Here is a 21,757-nt window from a genome sequence, read left to right on the forward strand (position 1 = left end):
AGCAGACTCAGATACAAAGAACAATCTAGTGGTTACCAGTGGGGAGGTGGGCGGGGCAACATAGGGGTGGGGGAGTGGGTGTTATAAACTATTGGGTGTAAGATAGGCTATAAGGATGTATTGTACAACACTGAGGATATAACCAATATTTTGTAATAACTAAATGGGGTATAACCTTTAAAAATTGTATAAAAAGTAATATATATATATATATATATATATTATTTTTAAAAGTGTACAGGGAGTTTCCATGTACTCTTCACCCATTTCCCCATCACTAATATCTTGCATAACTATAGTTTAAAATCAAAACCAAGATGACATTTGTACAATTCACAGAGCTTACTCAGATTTGTCAGTTTTAGATGTACTTATTTGTATGTATGTGTAGTTCCATATAGTTTTGTCACATGTGTCAGTTTGGGGAACTACCACTATAATCAAGATTCAGAACTGTTCCATCATCAACAGGATCTCCTGTGTTACTTCTTTATAGCCACACTAGTCCTTCCCTCACCCAATCCTAACTTTTGGCAAACACTAATCAGTTTTCCAGCTCCATAATTTTATTTCAAGACTGCTATATAAATGGATTCATATAGTACTTAACCTTTTAAAATCAGCTTTATTTCACTCAGTGCAGTTATCTTGAGATCCATACAAGTTGTGAATATCAAGTTTGCTCTCTTTTATTGCTGAATAGCATTTAATGGTATAAGGTGCCACATTTTGTTTAACCATTCACCTGTTGAAGGACAGTTGGGTTATTTCTAGCTTTTGGCTATTACAATTAAAGCTGCTATGAAATCTATATATAAATTTTTGAGTGAAGATCACTTTTCATTGTGTAGAACAGGGGTCCCCAACCCCCAGGTACCAGTCCATGGCCTGTTAGGAACCAGGCCACACAGCAGTAGGTGAGCGGCGGGCGAGCCAGTGAAGCTTCATCTGCCATTCCCCATTGCTCCCCATCCCTCGCATTACTGCCTGACCTATCCCCTCCCCTCATCCGTGGAAAAATTGTTTTTTTTCCCACGGTTTCCATGAAACCAGTCCCTGGTGCCAAAAAGGTTGGGGACCGCTGCTCTAGAGTAAGTACCCAGGAATGGGATTGTTAGATAATACAGTAATTGTATTTTAACTTTATAAGAAAATGCCAATCTGTTTTCTACAATGCTTATACCATTTTGCATTTCCACCAGCAGAGTATGAGAGTTTCAGTTCATCTATGTTATCCTCATCATCACTTCGTTTTGCCAGTATGCTTAATTTTAGCTATTCTAATGCATATTTAGTGGCATTCCATTCTTGTTTAAATTTGCATTCCTCTAGTGGCTAATGATGTTGAATATCTTTTCACGTGCTTATTTGCCATCTATCTTCTTTGGCAAAGAGTCTTTTCAAGTAGTTTGCCCATTTTTTTTAAAGGAAATATTTCATTTTGGAATAATTTTACATTTAGAGGAAAGTAGCAAATAGAATACATAAATTTATCATTCTCCTTTCCCAGTGTCACCTTGGTGCACTACTATTGGCTGAACTCTAGACTTCATTCGTATTTCACCAGTTTTTAAAATTTTTTTCCTACAGTTTTTATTGAGGTGAAATTCATATAAAACCATTTTAAAGGGTACAGTTCAGTGGCATTTAGTACATTCACAGTGTTGTGCAACAACTACCACTATATAGCTCCAAAACATTTTCATCACCACAAAAAACAGCACTGACCCATTAAGCAGTCACTGCCCACTCTACTCTTCCCTAGCCACTGGTGACATCAATCTGCTCTCTGTTTCTAGGGATTTACTTATTCCGCATATTTCATATAAATGGAATCATACAATATGTGGCCTTTTGTCTGGCTTCTTTCACTTCATGTAATGTTTTTGAGGTTCATCCATGTAGCATGTATCAGTACTGCCTTTTTAAGATAAAATATTTTAAGATTGTGGTAAAATACACATAAAATTTACCATCTTAACCAATTTTAAGTGTACAACTCAGTGATATTAAGCACATTTGTACTGTGCACCAGCCATCTCCAGAACTCTTTTCACCTTGTAAAAATGAAACACATTACCCATTAAAAAATAACTCCCCATTTCCCTCTCCCCTAGCTCCTGGCACCCACCATTCTACTTTCTTTATCTATACATATGACTACTCTGGATACCTCATATAATTGGAATCATACAATTTTTCTCTTTTTGTGACTAGCTTAGTTTACTTAGCATAGTATCCTCAAAGTTCATTCATGTTGTAGCGTATGTCAGAATTTCCTTCCTTTCTAAGGCTGAACAAATTCTACTGTATGTTTTACACATATTTTGTTTATCCATTCATCCACTGATGGACTGTGGATTAGGTTGCTTCCACATTTTAGCTATTGTCAACAATGTGTGTTTCCATGGCAGCTGTACAATTTCACATTCCCACCAACAGTACACAAGGTTTCTAACTTCTCCACATCCTCGTCAACACATTATTTTATTATTTTTTTTAATGGTAGCCACCACCTATTAGGTATGAGGTGATATTTCATTGTGGTTTTGATTTGCATTTCCCCTATGATTAGTGATTTTGAAGATCTTTTCATGTGCTTATTGGCCATCTGTATACCTTCTTTGGAGAAATATCTATATAACTCTTTTCCCCATTTTTAAATTGAGTTGTTTGTTATGGAACTTAGGAGTTCTCTGAATATTCTGGATAGTAGAACCTTATCAGACATACGATTTGTAAATATTTTCTCTGTAGGTGGTCTTTTCTCTTTCTTGATAATGTCCTTTGTGCAAAAATTTTTAATTTTGAAGTCCAATTTACCAATTTTTCTTTTGTTGCTTGTGTTTTTGGTGTCATATTTGAGAATCTATCACCAAATTCAGTGTCATGAACATTTTCCCTTATGTTTTCTTCTAAGAGTTTTTTAGCTTTATCTCAAAGTTAAGTCATTCATGCTTTTTTTTTTGTTTTGTATGTGGTATGAGGTAGTGGTCCATCTCCAATATTTTGCATGTGGATTTCCAGTTGTCTCAGTATCATTTGTTGAAGAGACTATTCCCTGCCCACCCCCCAAACCTCATTGAATTGTCCTGGTAACTTGTTGAAAAATCAATTGGTCATAGATGTATGGTTTTATTTCTGGACTTTCAGTTCTATCATTGATCTATATGTCTATCTCTATGCCAATATCACACTGTTTTGATATGTGTACTTATGCAGGAAGTTTTGAAATTGGGAAGTGTGAGTCTTCCGACTCTCCCTTTTTCAGTATTATTTTGTCTATTTTTGCTTTGTCATTTCCACATGAATTTTAGGATAAGCTTTTCCATTATTTAAAATGGCTATTGGTATTTTGGCTGGGACTGCATTAAATCTGTTAGATTGTTTTGAGTATTACTTAAGCAATATTAAGCATTTCAATTCATGAACAAGGGATGTATTTTCACTTACATAGGTCTTCTTTAATTTCTTTTAGCAATGTTTTATAGTTTTCAGTGTACAAGTTTTACACCTCTTTGGTTAAATTTATTTCTAGGTATTTTATTATTTGGAAGACTTACAAATGGAATTTTTTAAAATTTCTTTTTCAAAATTTTAATTGCTGGTGTATAGAAATGCAGCTGATTTCTGTGTGTTTATCTTATACCCTGCAACTTTGCTAAATTATTAGTTCTAGTTCTTTTGTGGATTCTTTGGGATTTTCTGTATAGAGGATCATGCCATCTGCCACAGGGATAGTTTTACTTCTTTACTAATTTGGATGTTCTTTACTTATTTATTTTGCTTAATATCTCTGGCTAGAACTTCCAGTACAAAATAGAAGTGGTAAACAAAGGGATCCTTGTCTTGTTCTTGATCTTAATGAAGAAAGTTTTCAGTATTTCATCCTTGAGTAGACTGACTGTGGGCTTTTCATGAATGCCTTTTACCAGTTTGAGGATGTTCCCTTCTATTTCTAGTTTTCTGATTTTTTTTGTTTGTTTTGTGTGTGTTTTTTTTTAAATCATGAAAGGGTATTCAATTTTGTCAAATCCTTTTTCTGCACCAATTCAGATGATCATGTGTGGGATTTTTCCTTCATTCTGTTAGTGTGGTTTTTTACCTTTATAATTTTCTTCTGTTGAACCACTCTTGTATTTCTGAGATAAATCTCACTTGATTATGGTATATAATCCTTTTAATATGCTGTTGGATTTTGTTTGCTAATACTTTGAGAATATTTGCATGTATATTCATAAGGGATATTGGTCTCTAATTTTATTTTCTTGGGTGTTCTTTGTCTAGGTTTGAAATCAGAGTAATGCTGGTTCACAGAATGCATTAGGAAAGGTTCCCTCTTCTATTTTTTAGAAGAGTTTGATAAGGATACGTGTTAATTCTTCTTTACATATTTGGTAGAATTCACCAGTGAAGCCATCTCATCCTGGACTTTTCTTTGTCAGGAGGTTTCTGAGTACTGATTCAATGTCCTTACTTGACATTGAATAGCTAAGCTCAGATTTTCTTTCTTCTTAAGTCAGTTTTGGTACTTCATGTATTTCTAGGAATTTACCTATTTCATCTAGATTATCTAATGTTGTTATACAATTGTTCATAGTATTCTCTTATAATCCTCTAACTTCTGTAAGGTTGATAGTAATGTACCCACTTTTATTCCTGATTATAACTGTTTGTATATTCTCGGTTTTTCTTAGTCTAGGTGAGGGTTTGTCAATTTGTTAATCTTTGCAGAGACAACTTATGGCGTGATTATTGATTTTCCATTATCTATTTTATTTTCTTTCATCTTTATTTTTTTTCTTACTCTGATAGTTTTGGGTTTAATTGGCTGATCTTTTCTAGTTTGTTAAGGTGTAGAGTTGGATTATTGTTCTGAGAGCTTTCTTCTTTTTTTTAACATCTTTATTGGAGTAAAATTGCTTTACAATGGTGTGTTAGTTTCTGCTTTATAACAAAGTGAATCAGCTATACATATACATATATCCCCATATCTCCTCTCTCTTGGGTCTTCCTCCCACCCTCCCTATCCCACCCCTCTAGGTGGTCACAAAGCACAGAGCTGATCTCCCTGTGCTATACAGCTGCTTCCCCCTAGCTATCTATTTTACATTTAGTAGTATATATAAGACCCTGCCACTCTCTCACTTCATCCCAGCTTACCCTTCCCCCTCCCCATGTCTTCAAGTCCATTCTCTACGTCTGCCTCTTTATTGCTGTCCTGCCCCTAGGTTCTTCATAACCTTTTTTTTTTTTTGATTCCATATATATGTATTAGCATATGGTATTTGTTTTTCTCTCTCTGACTTACTTCACTCTGTATGACAGACTCTAGGTCTATCCACCTCACTACAAATAACTCAATTTTGTTTCTTTTTATGGCTGAGTAATATTCCATTGTATATATGTGCCACATCTTCTTTATCCATTCATCTGTCGATGGACACTGAGGTTGCTTCCATGTCCTGGCTATTGTAAATAGGAGCCTTTTTCTTTTTAATGTAGGCATTTATACCTATAATTTTCCTCTGAGATGAGTCTATGGTGTAACCTATAGGTTTAGTTGTTTGTTTTCATTCGTCTCAAAGTATCTCCAATTTCCCTTGTAATTTCCTCTTTGATCCATTAGTTGTTTAAGAGTGTTCTATTTAATTTCCAAGTTTTATGAATTTTCCAGCTTTATTTCTTTTATTTATTTATTTATTTATTTATTTATTTATTTATTTATGGTTGTGTTGGGTCTCCATTTCTGTGCAAGGGCTTCCTCTAGTTGTGGCAAGCACGGGCCACTCTTCATCACGGTGCACGGGCCTCTCACTGTCATGGCCTCTCGTTGCGGAGCACAGGCTCCAGACACGCAGGCTCAGTAGTTGTGGCTCACGGGCCTAGTTGCTCCACGGCATGTGGGATCTTCCCAGACCAGGGCTCGAACCCGTGTCCCCTGCAGTGGCAGGCAGATTCTCAACCACTGCGCCACCAGAGAAGCCCTCCAGCTTTATTTCTGACTTCTAGTTTCTTTCCATTGTGGTTAAAGTGAAAACTTTGTATGATTTTAATCTTTTTAAATTTACTGAGACTTGTGCCTAAAATATGTCCTATCCTGGACAGTGTTCCATGAGCCCTCGAGAAAAATATGTCTTCTACTGTTATTGTATAGAGTACTTTATATATGTCTATTAGGACTAACTGGTTTACAGTGTTATTCACATCCTCTTTCTTTTTTGATCACCTGTGTAAATTTTCTATCCTCACTGAAAGCAGCCTATTGAATTCTCCAACTATTATTGTAGAATTGTCTGATTCGCCCTTCAATTCTGTTAATGTTTGATTCATATATTTGGGACTCTGCTATTTGGTGAATATTTATTTACAATTGTTTTATCTTCTCACTGAATTGATGCTTTTATCAATATATAATGTCCTTCTTTGTTAGCTTTTGACTTAAAGTTTACTTTGTCTGTTAGTATTAATATTGCCACCCAAGTTTTGTTTACTATTTGCATGGAATATCATTTTCTATCATTTTAATTTTAATATAGCTGGTTTTTTAATCTAAAATGAGTCTCTTGTATAGTTGGATCTTATATATTTTTTAGTCTGCCAATTTGTCTTTTAAATGGTGGGTTTAATCCATTTAGAGTAATTACTTTAAAAAAATAATTACTAATAATGAAGCACTTCTGCCATTTTTTTCCCCCTGGTATGCGGGCCTCTCACTGTTGTGGCCTCTCCTCCAGACGCGCAGGCTCAGCAGCCATGGCTCACGGGTCCAGCCACTCCGCGGCATGCGGGATATTCCCAGACCAGGGCACGAACCCGCGTCCCCTGCATCGGCAGGCGGACTCTCAACCACTGCGCCACCAGGGAAGTCCCTTCTGCCATTTTTATATATGTTTTCAAAAAATATCTTTCTGAATTGCTCCAATACTGCTTTCTTTTTTGTTTGATTCATTTTTTTTTCTAATATACCTTTTTTATCCCTCCACATTTCCTTTTCTGTGTATTTTTTAGTTATTTTCAAATGGTTATCCTGGTGATTACAGTTAACATCATAAATTTATAACAATCTATTTTGAATTCATACCAACTTAGCTTCAATAGCATACAAACCTCAGCTCTTATAGAGCTCCCTCACCTCCCCTTATGTTGTTGTTGCCTTAGTATCTTTATATGTTGCGTGCCTATTAAAAAAGATTTATAGGGCTTCCCTGGTGGTGCGGTGGCTGAGAGTCCGCCTGCAATGCAGGGGACACAGGTTCGTGCCCCAGTCCAGGAAGATCCCACATGCCACGGAGCAGCTGGGCCCGTGAGCCATGGCCGCTGAGCCTGCGCATCCAGAGCCTGTGCTCCACAACAGGAAAGGCCATAACAGTGAGAGACCCACATACTGAAAAAAAAAAAAAAAAAAATTATAACTGTTTTATACATTTGTCTCTTAAGTCATGCAGGAAACAAAATAGAGGGGTTAAGAAAAATATAATAATACTGGCTTTTATATCTGCCTATTTAGTTACCTTTACCAGTGTTCTTTATTTCTTTAAATGGCTTCAGGTTACTGTCTAATGTCCTTTCACTTCAGCTGGAAGAATCCTGTTAGTATTTCTTGCGTGTGTGTTGGTGGGGGGGTCTACTAGTCATAAACTTTCTTTGCTTTAGTTTATCTGGGAATGTCTTAATTTCTCTTTCATTTTTGAAGGAAAATTTTGCCAGATATAGAATTCTTTGTCGACATTTTTCTTTTCTTTCAGCAGTTTAAATATGTCATTCTACTGCATTTTGGCTTTTATGGTTTCTGATGTGCAACTGGCTGTTAATATTATTGAGGAGCCCTTATACATGATGAGTCGTTTCTCTCTTGCTGCTTTTAAGATTCTTTGTGTAAAGTTTGATTGTAATGTGTCCCAGTGTGGGTCTCTTTGAGTTTTTCACATTTGGAGCTCATTGACTTTCTTGGCTGTAGAGATTCACATCTTTCCTCAAGTTTGGGATGTTTTCAGCCATTTCCTCAAATATTCTTTCTTCCCTTTTTTCTCCTTCTCTTCTTCTCATACTCCCATAATATACTGGCATACTCAATGGTGTCTCACAAGTCACTTAACCTTTGTTCATTTTCTTTCATATTTTTTTGCTCCTCTGAGTTGATAATTTCAATTGGCCACTTTCTTCTGCCAGCTCAAATCTGCTGTTAAACCTTTCTGGTGAATTTTTCACTTTAGCTTTTGTAATTTTTAGCTCCAGAATTTCTACTTAGTTCCTTTTTATAATTTCTATTTCTTTATTAATAGTCTCTATTTGTTCATCCATTGTTATCCAATTCTTAATTGGCTTTTTCATTTGTGCTTGTTTTAGCTTCATAATCTCTTGATCTTTTAAAAAATTGTTTCATTGCTCCCTTTGAGTATCCTAAAAGTCTTTAAAATAAGTCTTTGTTATTCTTTTAATATATAGAATGAACTGTTGTAGTACTTAACTTTTGTCTTTTTAAGCACGAGATTTTTTTTATGTAGTCTGGAATTTTTTCTCCAGCTCCCCCTTCTTTGTTCTCTACTCTGGATAATTAGTTTTATAGTTGCTTTCCACTAGTTTCTAGATCTCTAGTCTATAATTTTCAGAGTTCTTGATCCATGATATTGCAGGAGCTACGAAAAAAAAGCTAGTGGGAAATTTCCTGTCGGTCCAGTGGTCATGACTTGGTGCTTTCACTGCTGTGGGCCTGGGTTCGATCCTTGGTGAGGGAATTGAGATCCTGTAAAATGCATGGCATGGCCAAAAAAAAAAAAAAAAAAAGAAAAAGAAAAAAGAGCTAGCTACTCATCTAGTAAGTCAGAAACCAGGCCCAGGAATTGTTTGAGGGTTTTAAAATCATGCAGGTGGTAGGGGTTGTTGTTGTTGTTTTCTCTTTTTGTTTTAATTTCTTAGGTCATTAATTTGATTTAAAAATGTGGTTTGTAAGATTCTACTTTTACGTATTGAGGTTTTCTTTGTGGTTTTAACATTGGTTTAACTTTTATAAGTTTTCCAGTGGGCACTTGAAATTATAACACATTTTCAAGGTATAAAGCTCAGGATATATTAAATAAATCTTCCAAGTAAATTATGTTTCTTTGTTCCCATATGGTTTTTCTTACTTTTTGCCTCCTTGAGTTGTCATTAAATTATGTTAGAATCTCTTATGGTTACCACATTTCTGTTTATTCTTAATGTTTCTTGTACATCAAGAACTGTAAGAAATGTAATTATTATCCTACATTATTTGGTTTATTAAAATTTGTAAACAGTTTCATTGTAGATGGTACATTTCAGTACTATAAATATCAGCACTTTTCTAATTTAATGTATTTTGCCTTGAACTCAGATGACATTAACATCATAACTCCTGTTTTATTTTTGCTACTAGTTGTCTTATATGTCCTACTACTAGCCTTTGAATCACTTTGCTTTAGATGTCTCTCTTGTGAATTTTGTTTTGCTATACATGCTGAAAGCCTTTTTCTTGTAAGTAAAGTAATTCACTTTTTATGTCTATTGACAGAGACATTTCATCATAGTTCTGTCATTTATAAAAACACATTTAGTATTTTTACTTAATTTTCTGGGAGAATTTACATACTAACCCCCTTCTTAAGTTAATGTGACAGTTTTCCATAATGAACTGCTTTAAGAGAAGCTTTGGTCTAGAATGGAATGAAACAGCCAAAAACCAAACGTACAAAAAAAAATAGATTAAAAACTTTAAAAGACTGTTTAAAAATCCAACATTTTCACCAATTATATTCAAACAACACCCAAATGATATCGGCATATGCATTTTTAGTGTTTCCTTGTGGTTGGCTTTCCTCACCATCTTGCAAGTTACAAACAGAGTTGCAGTCAGTTGTAGTCTGTCATGCTAGATCACAGAGGTTCACTCAGCTTCATATTAGTTGAAGGCCCTGGGTGGAGGACTCTAAGGTCTTGAAATCCCAAATCATCATGGCTCCATTGATTCCTATAGGGCAAAATTTCTGATCATCTTGCTTGTCTACCTTGAAAATAGGTACTTGAGTGATGCTATTCTGGTGTAGCATCTCTGAGGCTGTATTATGGTCCTTCATTGTGACTCTTGTCTATGTTGTGGAAGTGTTCCATGGCTAACATGTTGTGCTGGATGCTGTGTTTTGGAATGTCTAGTTTGGAGACTAAGGTCAAGCAGCCATGGTCATCTTAGTTAAAAAGCACTGGGCAGCATTCTTGGCCAGCAGCTACAACAACACTGTTCTCTGAGACAAATAATACACTCAGGAGTGGCAGGAACTCTGTTTTCTGATTGCAACCTGAACACTGTTTGAGACATCAGGACTGCATGTGGTGCTTACTCAGGCTCCCAGTGGTAGAGAAGTTGAACCAGGGACCCAGCCTCCAGTGCCACCAAACTCTGACATCAGTTAACCAAAATGCATCTTGCTGCTCCATGGCATACTGGTTGGCTTTTCATCCACTTTTTAATTGTATGTAGAAGCCCTCTGCATTTGAAGTCATATGATCCTGCTGTCAGCAAAAAAAGGAGATACCGATCCAAACTAAGGACAGTGAATGAACTGGCTTTTTAATGTGCTTGCTTACCCACTCGTCATTTTTATATCCAAGTGACAGACAGAAATGAATTGTTTTTCACTCTCCACAGCAAATTTGTTCCTTAGAGGGGACCACTTCACAAAAGTGGCTGCATGATTAATTCTCAAGGTCACCAGGGTTAGCGTCCAAACCCCATCTTTCCAGCACCTGCAAAGGACAGTGTGATCATGCTCGAGAGCCCTATCCCTACCTGTGATGTCTCCACTGTGTTCCTGGAGCGCATGAGGTTTCACCCACTGGCTTCCATTCCTCTTATAGGTGGGAACTTTGTGGTTATTGTGGCTAAGGGCAATCTGAGTATAGCATGGCAACTGATTGGCTCCAGTAAAAATTGTTGCAGGGACAATATTTTTGGTGTTTTTAAAGGTTAGAAAGCTGGGGTCAGGGCAGTCCTGACAGGCTCAGAGTGTAGAATTTGAAGACTCTGGTCAGTCAACAGGAACAGGCTGTGTTCCATTCTGCAAGTTTTATGTAGATTATTTCATCTTCCTCTTCCTTCTCCTCCTCCTCTTCCTTCTTGTTCTTTTTCCTTCTCTAGTTTCTGTAGCTTCTTTCACTATATGGCCTGTATTTTCCTTTTTATGTGTATTATCCTTTGCCTGATTTTTTGCGGGTGTTAATTTTTTTTAGTGGTTACCTTGAAGATATATTTTTAATTCTTCTTGAATTGCTATATATGCATACCAATTTATTTCCCCTTGTGAAAGGTGAAATCAAGTATAATTCCTCTTCCTCTGCTTATCTTTGCTCTCAGTTCATCACCGATTAACCACCACACTTAGCTATAGAAATATTAACTCTTGCTAGCAACTTTAACCTCTCTTTACCCTCTCGAAAAAATAAAAGTTAAAGTATTTCTATATCATTATGGATTTTATGTTTACATTTTATTTTATAATCATATTTGCCACTGTCATTTAACTTTAGTTTTACAATTAAATAAATTAAATAATCACTACTTGTTCTTTGACCATGGCCTCTCCACGCATCCTTTCATTGGCTGGAGGCCATCCTGTAGTAGATTTTTTTAAGGGTTCACGGGGGCCTGTGTTTCATTTACAGTATTCTATGATGCATCTATAACACTATATTCATAATGTTGTGCCAGCCCCTGGATTATGTGCATTCAAGGTTTGAATTCTATAATATCAATTCATTTTTAGGTCATTAATTCAAAATCTTTATTAAGAAAGAGAAATGTCTGTATTTTTTGTTAAAAATTGAGAAACAAGATAGTTTTTCACTGAATGTTAAAATGTTAGGGAATAGGGCTTCCCTGGTGGTGCAGTGGTTGAGAGTCCGCCTGCCGATGCAGAGGACACGGGTTTGTGCCCCGGTCCGGGAGGATCCCACATGCCGCGGAGCGGCTGGGCCCATGAGCCATGGCCGCTGAGCCTGCACGTCCGGAGCCTGTGCCCACAACGGGAGAGGCCACAACAGTGAGAAGCCCGCGTACCGCAAAAAAAAAAAAAAAAAAAAGTTAGGGAATAAAGCAATTTACCATGATTCTGGTAGCTACTTCATAAAAGGCTAACAACTTGAGGGTTCTAATTGCGTAACTGTCCAATGTATGAGGTTTTTACTGTTATTACTATTTTTTACTTAGTTACTGTTATACTGCCACTCCAAATAAGGATTTTTGTAACAAAGAAGTTATTACATTAGTACCCAAAGCTCTCCAACACATTGTCATCTTTCCTTTGTCTTCAGTGAACAGCTCATATACACAGTCACTAATACCTTTACACAGATGACTGTTATCTATTACTTTGGGCTTGAGATTTCACCTCTACACTCTAGCCCTACATTTCTCTTTTTTCTTTATTTTTTTTTTTGTGATACGCTGGCCTCTCACTGCTGTGGCCTCTCCCGTTGCGAAGCACAGGCTGCGGATGCGCAGGCTCAGCGGCCATGGCTCACGGGCCCAGCCGCTCCGCGACATGTGGGATCCTCCCGGACCGGGGCATGAACCTGTGTCCCCTGCATCGGCAGGCAGACTCCCAACCACTGCGCCACCAGGGAAGCCCTCTTTATTTTTTTTAATTGAAGTATAGTTGACTTACAATATTGTGTTAGTTTTAGGTGTACAGCAAAATGATATATACATATTTTTTTTCAGATTTTTTTCATTATAGGTTATTATACTGAATATTGTTCCCTGTGCTATATGGTAAACAGTCCTACATTTCTAATTGCTCACTGAGTGGTTAACATGAATGTCCCTGAGCAACTCAAACTCATTTTCCTTTCCTCTCAAACCAGGTATTCTCCATGAGAATGGTATTCTCCATTTGCACTTTGTAGTCATCCTTGACTCCCCCTATTTCCTATGCCTTACCAGCCCTGTTCCCTCACTGTTCCCAATCCCATCAGTTGGAAAGTCTCCCATGGTAACACCTCTTCATTTTCACTGTTGTTATCTTACTTTGGTCCTTATTTGGTGTACTACAATAGGTTCTTACACATTTTCCTCCTTCACTAAAGGATTATACACCACTGGAGAATATTCTTCCTAAAACCATGTTACAAGCAACCCAGGATATATTTTACACCAAGGCTTTACGTTGGAAGAATTTACATACATAAAGACATTTATCCTCTTTCAGAATCCTTATAATTTTTTTTTCTGGAGATTTGTAGGAAACAAGTTTTAAAAATGAAATTACATTGACAACATACTTAGAAATAGGGATTTAATGAAATTTTATTGTGAATCCTTTTAATTGCAAAAAATCCTTTAGTAAAGTGATAAGCACTTGACTATTTTATCTTTTATATATGTGAGTTTTCATAATCATCTTTGTCTAAAGTATGTGTAAAAATAGAATGAAGCAACTGGGAAGGAGATAATTGGCGACTGAAAGACTGACAGTTTTAGGAATTGTTTATTAATATGTTATTAATAACAATCATGCCTAACTGACCTCCAGATTAGAATTAAAACTAAGAGCTTTCTTTGCTACTTTCAATAAATATGGACGTGGGCTGAGAATCTTCTATTTGTTTTTTATTATTCCTTTTCAACATTCTAGGAAAGAAATTATGATATGTGGAAATTACATGAATAAATATCAGAATGCATTTTTTTTAGAGAAAAGCATTCTCATTCTTTAGTCTTCATTTGACATTTGTCACAGTACATGCTATACAAAATGATAGGTAATTATAAGATTATAAGTTTTGCAATAATATATACCTGATTTAAATTCAGTTTTGCTATAGTTGTATGACCTTAGACAAATTTGAATTTTTCATAGCCTTAATTTATTTGTAAAGTGGGAACAATATTGCTGATCTATCTTGGATAATTTGTACAAATTATATAGCATAATGTCTGACATGTAGTAGGAGGTCAATAAATGGAACTAGAATGTTGATTCTTCCTTTGACATCAATTACATTGGCAAAATACTAATTAACTTCATAACAATTTTGTTATTAAATAATAACACTGAATATTTTAGTGCTTTGCATTTAAAAATACAATAACATAATTGTCCAATTTAATCACATTCGTCTAAGATGATATGTAATCAGATTTTAAATGTAACAAACTATTTGACTAAAAGTTATTTAATTTAGATACAATGAGATATGAGGTATGTGAATATGCTCCATAAACTTTGGGTATTATGTTCTGCGATCTAGGTTAAAATCTTAATTCTACAATTTATTAACAATATAACCTCAGTTTCTGCTCTGAAAGAAAAGATTGGGAACAGTGATACCTATCTTAAAGAGTTGCTAAGAAAGTCAAATAAAATAATGTATGTGAAACAGCTTTATACACTAAAAAATAATGCAAAGACTAATTATTGTATTTTTCTTATTTCAACCATGACATTAGTAGGATTTAAGTCAGAATAAAGGAGATGAAAATAAAAGTAATTCAATTAAATTTCAAAAAAGAAAAACTATCTTGTAACAAGCAGATACAAGTTCTGAAAGAAAAATTTATGAAAGCCTATTTAATTTATTTCAGAGCTAGAATTATGAATAAGCTCTTAACCACCAAAAAAATAAACTAAAAGTGAATAAAATCTACTATAACTTTCTTAAATGGCGAGAACTCTATTCTTTTAGGTATCGGACTTTGTTGTTGTTCTTAAATAGCATTAATTCTAAATGATATTAATATACAAAATGGGAAATATAGTTCCAGAAAAAGTGATGTTCATTTACATGGTTACAGTCACAAGGGTCCATATGCATGACTAGTTAATGTTTAAAACCATTCTCATGATAAAAAAACCCCAAAAAACCCCGAAAACATTATATACCTTAGTGTGTAATGATTTATGAAACATAATTTTGTAAAATGATTGTTAACAAACAAAATGTTGAATGCTGCCAACAGAACTGTATGGTGATTTTTAAGAAAGGCTTTTTGGAAAGCCATTAAACACTGCCATCTAGGAAACTTGTTATTCATGGACTGGTTGGTTAAAATGTTCAGCCAAATGAATGTAAGAAAACTTAAAATTGTTGGCTTTTGCCTACCGTACCAAGATCAGCCTTAAGATCTGTTGGCAGACTTAACTTTCTTGATCCTTTAACTGAAACAACAGAAAAAGGAAAAAGGCAGTTGTTAATTATATAAAATTAAAGAGGAGTGTGAGGGAACAGTATGTTTTACAGTATAATTATTGAAATCCTAATGAACGTTACATTTAGTGAGCATTATGGAAGCAGAAATATTGTTCAGTGTTAGTTTGTTGTCATTCAGTAATAAATAATATGCAAACAGAAACATGAGAAAAGCAATTGTTATTACAGTAAATAATTAAGTGCATCTTTGCATAGTTTTTTTCACATGTAGCATGAGAAGTGATCTCTTATTTTGGAAAGAACCAAAAATCAATTCCAGATAAATCTGATAGATAAAGAAGTACTGCAACAAATGTATAAGTTCAGATCATAAATAACAATGGTAAGGGGGAAAACTGATTAACTCTGTAAACATTTTTTGAAATAGAAAGAAAATTCTATTATAGATGTATATGATATAACGAAGGAAACTTTACCATACCTATGGCAGATGAAATGACTTATATATTGAATACTACAATGTTAAATTCAGTAGATAAAAAAATCTTAAATAAAAAATATTTGAAAATAAATTTAATTATATTATTATAAATCAATCTGTCATAAAATGTTTGAATAAACCAAGAAAACTCCTACAATTTATTGAAAATTTGCCTCATTATCTGTTAATAAAAATTTTACATTGGGCATCTCATAAAATATTTAACTGGAATGTTATAAAAGAAAGAAATTGCATTAGGAGAAATCATGTTAGAAATATTTTCTGTCAATTAATACTTTATTAAGACTCAAATTGATACTATTAATTAATTTATATCTTCTAATGAGTGATTTTCTTTACAATTAGGAAAGTTATTTTAAAATAAAGATGCAGTATGATATAGTAGAAAGAATACTCAATTTAAAATCAGAAAACATGAGTCACAAATTTCTGAATTGTTACCACCTAATTATAAAACTTTGAAAAAGTTTTATAAAAATCCCTTCATCAATTTGCAGCTTAATCTTCCCATCTGTCAAATAACATCTTTGATACTATCTCTAATATTTCAGCTGGAATTATTGGAATACATTTTATAAGACCTAAATATAATAGAAACCTAAATATACTTTTTGTGTGTCATGAAATATTACTCATCTTTTGATATATTTCCAACCATTTAAAAAACCCATTCTTAATTCACAAGTCATACCAAAATAGGTTGCAAGCTGGATTTGGCCTGTGGGCTGTAGCTTGCTGACTACAATATGCCATGCTAAACTACTTATTAAAGGAAATCTAAGCATTATCATTCTAATAAAAATAATAGCAACAGGCAGTTGTCTCTATAAAAAAGACATTAACTAATTCTATTAAGGAGAAATCAAATCAAATTTGAGCAATTTGGTTTTAGAATCAGCAGCACAACAAAAAGATTGTATTTATATAAAAATATGGCAAATTAAATATATGTAATAATTATGCCAGAAGAGGTTGCAAATAAAGTATATTTTGTAAATTGATTCACAATTCTGTCACACTGAGGAAGTGGGATGTTACTGTTTTAAGTCTTTCACTTAATTTTTAAAATAGGAACTAATTCTTTATAATGTAAGGATTTGTTTCAGAATTTATCTTTTTAATTGTTTCTATTTTGTTTTTAAATAGGGTATTTCAACATATCTATATAGTATAAATTCAAAAATGGATTACAAAGATGCTTTCAGAAAGAGGTCAAACAGTTCCTTTCTATTAGTCTAGTATCTAATTTACTCTGGCTCTCAAATCTGCTCTACTTTTTGGGATACCCCCTCCACTTCACCACCAATCTTCTTGGCTTCCTGTAGACTGCTTCCAACCTAAAAATTGGGGGCCCATCACAAACCCCATCCTCAATTGTATAACTGGGGGAGGAAAAGGCAGCAATTAGATGGTGGGATTGATTGGCAAACTTCTTTAATAACAATGTTAATAACAGGTGTCTGTTATTTATGCACAGAAAAATCTTCACTTGTCCAGCTACTAGTAAACTCCTACTCATCCTTTAAGACAGCTGAAAAATCACCACCTCCTTGAAGGCAGCCTCAGCCTTAAGGCTTCATTTGGTGTCATTATCTTAACTTTCATAGCACCTTGTACACATCTTTTATAACACATTTTATTATACTTGATTTTTTTTTACTCTGTCTACTATCGACTAAAATCCTGAAACTTTGAGTTCTCTAGGGATGGGGATTGTATTCCCAATACCTAATTAATTATTGGCATAGAACAGATGTACAATAAGTGTTTGCTGAATGAAAGTTAAAAAAAAACAGTAAAGTCAGAAGGTAGGGGTGAAGGGTTATTCTGAAGAGGGCTAAACAGACAGAAAGCATGTTTCAAGTGGTACAAGAATATGTTACATATTAACATTTGAGGAATTTGGGTTGGAAGATGAGTAAGGCAAGAGGGAATAAGAGGCAAGTAGTCCTGGAAATAAACTGAATGAAAACAGTACATATTAACCTTTGCAATGTGCCCTTGGGAATGCAGCTCTCTGAATTTCTTCATTTTTACTGTTACCTAGCAAAAGCATACATACCACTATCATTTCATATAGTTAGCCAAAGAGGAGAAAATGGGAAATAGAAACTTCACATTACTCATTGTCTTAGCATACTGCACTAAGAGAGGTGGAGAATCCTGGCTCAAGGGAATCTTTAAGGTCACATAGTCCAATATCCTACTCAATGCAAGTATTCTCTTACAACATTCTTGACATCATACCTGTTTGTGATAGAAAACTTCAAAGTATAAAAAAATCCAATTTTGGGTTGCTATAATTGCTACAAAATTTCCTTCCATTTAAGCTCAAACTACTTTCCTTTACCATTTACTAGTTTGTTCCAGTTCTAACCTCTGGCACAATAAAAAAAAAAAAAAAAAGTAACTCATTTTTGCTCTCACATGCCAGTTCTTAAAGCATTACGGGCCATCTCTAGGTACTCTCATTTGGTCAGCAGGAATCTGTATTTTAATAAGTGTTGCAGACAATACTAATAAAAGAGGTTGGCAGATAGATCACATTTTGAGAAATCATGTTTTACTGTTTTATAAACTTTAACCAACCTATGGGACTTTCACTCAAGACCCTTCCACAAAAAAGTACATCCTGCAATGCATCTCAGATTTTCCATTAAAGAGACGCCATGTTGTCCTTAGTTGTTAAGTTTGATATAGATATTATGTTGCTGAGCATTTTAAGGTGATTATGATTATATATATATATATATATATATATAAGTTAACAGGTACTTTTTTGGTTCCTTTTGAGCAACTTCTTTTCATATCTGTCTTTGATCTTCCATTTTCTAATGAGGAAGAGAAGTTGATAGTTACAAGGATAGTAATGCTCCTATTAGAAGAGAATAGATATGTTTTTTCCCTTCTGTAAAGCTCCACAAAGACTTCTGCTTTTCTCCAAGGTAAGTTTCCTAGGGTCTGGCGAAATGAAGCCGTGATCGGAACCATAGCTGAAGTCAAACCATAACTCAAACATTTGCCAGCTGAGTGACCCTGGTCTGGTAGTTACTTAAATCTCAGGATGATTGTTTCTCTTCTTTGTAGAATGGGTTTGATAATTAGTCCCCACTTCAAAGGGATCTTGTCAGTATTAAAGAAATGTATGAAAAGTACTTAACATGGTGTGGTAAATAATATTAGGTATTATATTCATTAGTAAACTTAGTTGGCAAGAAAGCTTGTCATTCTGTGGTATTCTGTATCAAAAATGACTTACCTGGACAACATGTCCTTTTTGCAATCTAGTGTCTAGTATTAAATACAGCACATTTGATAATGCCTCCAGTTGCATATGGTACCATTATTTCTTTCCTCTGCACAATCCCTCAACACCTTGAAAAGCTGCCTGTCTTGGCTCACAGACAGTAATACAGAAAGCAGTACCATACTGTAATCCAGCTGCGGGGAAGGGAATATTGCTGCAGCAATTATTAGAACAGTTTGATTTCTTATTATCCTAGTCCTGTTAGATTCTGGGAAAATTGTCAGGAAATTCTTGCTACTTTAACATGTTGTGGCTTGCATTTTTGAAAATAAAAACAAAATTAAAAACAAAGAAAAGAAAATGAATAACTGTATATTTAAAAAGGTGAGTTTTATTCTAATGTAAATTACATGCCACTAAATCTGAGTTTTAAAAAATTTGAAGGAAAGCATCCCCACAGATAGTGTTATTCACTTACCTAACAACATCTATCACCTTGTGAATCACCTAGAAATTGTTAGGTAGGATGTCATAAGAGAACAAAGATTATGCAAATGAGTAAAAGGATTAGCTGATGGCAAAATACATATTAATATTCATAAATTGAGGCCTAAAGATTTGGTGACAGCCAAGCCCTACAATAGCACCAGATTATAAACCTTTGCAAAACTATTCATCTCTGGGCTTCCCTGGTGGCACAGTGGTTGAGAGTCCGCCTGCCGATGCAGGAGGCACGGGTTCGTGCCCCGGTCTGGGAAGATCCCACATGCCGCGGAGCTGCTAGGCCCGTGAGCCATGGCCACTGAGCCTGCGCGTCCAGAGCCTGTGCTTCGCAACGGGAGAGGCCACAACAGTGAGAGGCCCATGTACCGCAAAAAAAAAAAACCAAAAAAACCAAAAAAACCCCCCAAAAAACTATTCATCTCTACTCCTAGATTATCTGCCTCCCAAATTCAGGTTCATTTACAGTAATGAGGCATGGTACTCTGATGGTTTACCATAGCTTATGCCAGAATGAGGTCATATGCTCAGCCCTAAATATAAACAGAAGTTCAGGTATTACAATAGGGTTTTGCCTAGGAGGCTTCAGTATATCTTGACTGAATCATTGCCTGTATATTCATATGCCTTTTTCCTAAGTCCTGCTTCAATTAAAAGTCAATAAATAGTGCAGCCTGGCTTATCAGAAGAATGTCGTGTTGGCTTCAAATAAGTTTTTATTCAGATCCTTGGTTCCACATTTGAATCAAAATTTTAGGAACAGAGATGAACCCTCTATCAGTCTGAATATGGCTACTACTTTAATGGGAAATAACATAAAAAGCTAGGTTAGAAGTTTCTAACTCAAATCTTTGATAAGCTGTTTGTTGATTAGAAACAACTGGATTGACTTTTTGATTTCCCATGAAGGATTTCTACTTTAAGGCTAAGCTACAACTATTAATTGGAAATTTAGAATGGTCAAGGAGAACAAGTTTAGTCTCTTTAGGCCATGGGAGTTCATCATTGCTTTTATAATATAACTACTATTGCATATTATTGAGAATCTATGTTCTGGGCACTAGCACACTGTTAAGATTAAGAAACTTGGCTAAAGTTATAATGGTAGAAAGAGGTAGGGTAAGGTCAAATTTCTAAGACTCCAAAGCTATGCCCTTTGCACTAAGCAATACAATCTTCCTGACATAGGAGATACCAACTGTGTATCCTAGACATCTTCTATAAAATACATAAACCTAACACTAAATTAAAAGTTGTTTAGATTAAAATGTTTGTAAAGTTTACCTACCTATTGATTCATTACTATATTCCAACCAGTCAGTTAATTAATTTCATTTGTCTCTATCTTCCCTATGCTAGAAACGAAGATAGGACAAAAACACCTGGGGTGTGTGTCTGTGTGTGTGTATATATATACACATATATATGCATATATACATATACATATATATATGTGCAAGTGTAGTTAAAAAACACACACACAAAAATATTTTGGAGTTACTATGCCATGGTGGAGTCCTGAAAGACCTACACACCTCTAATTTTGTTGCCATTTCCCACCCCCTGTTTTTTCATAAGTGGTTATGATATAGCCAGGCAAAGAGGTATATTTATTAGAATTTGCCCCAGCATACAAAATTTTAATGTCATGACTCTAGTTTTCTTGCCACCTAAAAATATGTATTACATTTCTATCTAAATGATGTTAGTGAATCAGTGACTTTTTGTTAGTGCCACATGAGCAAATGTTAGTGTCATATGATAAGCTCCATATGAGCAAATGTTAACTGATTATGAAACTTTATTTCTGTTTTGTCTATCTTGAATTATAAACTCCTAGACAGAACTAGGTTCTTCAACACACCTTTTTGAAAGCATACAAAAGGAGGTCAAATAATTTGTGAAGTGAGAGGAAATTGAGGTCTAAAGATTAGGTTGGTTCCAGCTAAGCCATGTACTAGCAGGATAAACTTGGGCAAGTTATAGAATTATTTTTCTTAGCCATAATTCTCCACTCATATAAAATGAGAACTGTACCAACCTTACAGGATTGCTATAGGACTAAATATGATAATACTCATGAAAAATACCTTGAGTACTTTAAAGTACTATACCAATGTTGATGACTGTTTTTAGCAAGCAAGGTTTAATAAATTCAGATTGTGATAATTTGATTATATAAATTATAAAAATTACTTTCAAACCAGTTTTTCCTGGAACTTAAATGGTAAACTGTGTTTCTGATGTTTCATGAAAAATATATCTAAGTTCTTTTAAATTTTTTTGTTAAAACATTGTCTCTTTATAATTTAGCAACTTCTCTCTGCTTGGATGTCATAATTGCT

At 34.7% G+C, this 21,757-nt stretch overlaps 1 protein-coding gene and 1 pseudogene across 5 annotated transcripts in view; both read right to left on the reverse strand.

The window, feature by feature from the left end:
- STXBP5L (syntaxin binding protein 5L) overlaps window positions 1-21,757 on the reverse strand; it is a gene marked incomplete at its 5' end in the record, with an annotated part of 378,190 nt that overhangs the window by 42,147 nt on the left and 314,286 nt on the right. The gene's annotated exons all lie outside the window — the stretch shown is intronic.
- LOC307053167 (actin-related protein 2/3 complex subunit 1A-like) lies at window positions 9,915-13,003 on the reverse strand (annotated as a pseudogene). Its single transcript has 2 exons — window positions 12,953-13,003; window positions 9,915-10,907 (listed from the first exon to the last, which is right to left on the reverse strand). The product of its transcript is annotated as an actin-related protein 2/3 complex subunit 1A-like (transcript).

The sequence above is a fragment of the Hyperoodon ampullatus genome (assembly GCF_949752795.1).
Source record: "Hyperoodon ampullatus genome assembly, chromosome: 5".
NCBI classification, from domain to species: Eukaryota; Metazoa; Chordata; class Mammalia; order Artiodactyla; family Ziphiidae; genus Hyperoodon; species Hyperoodon ampullatus.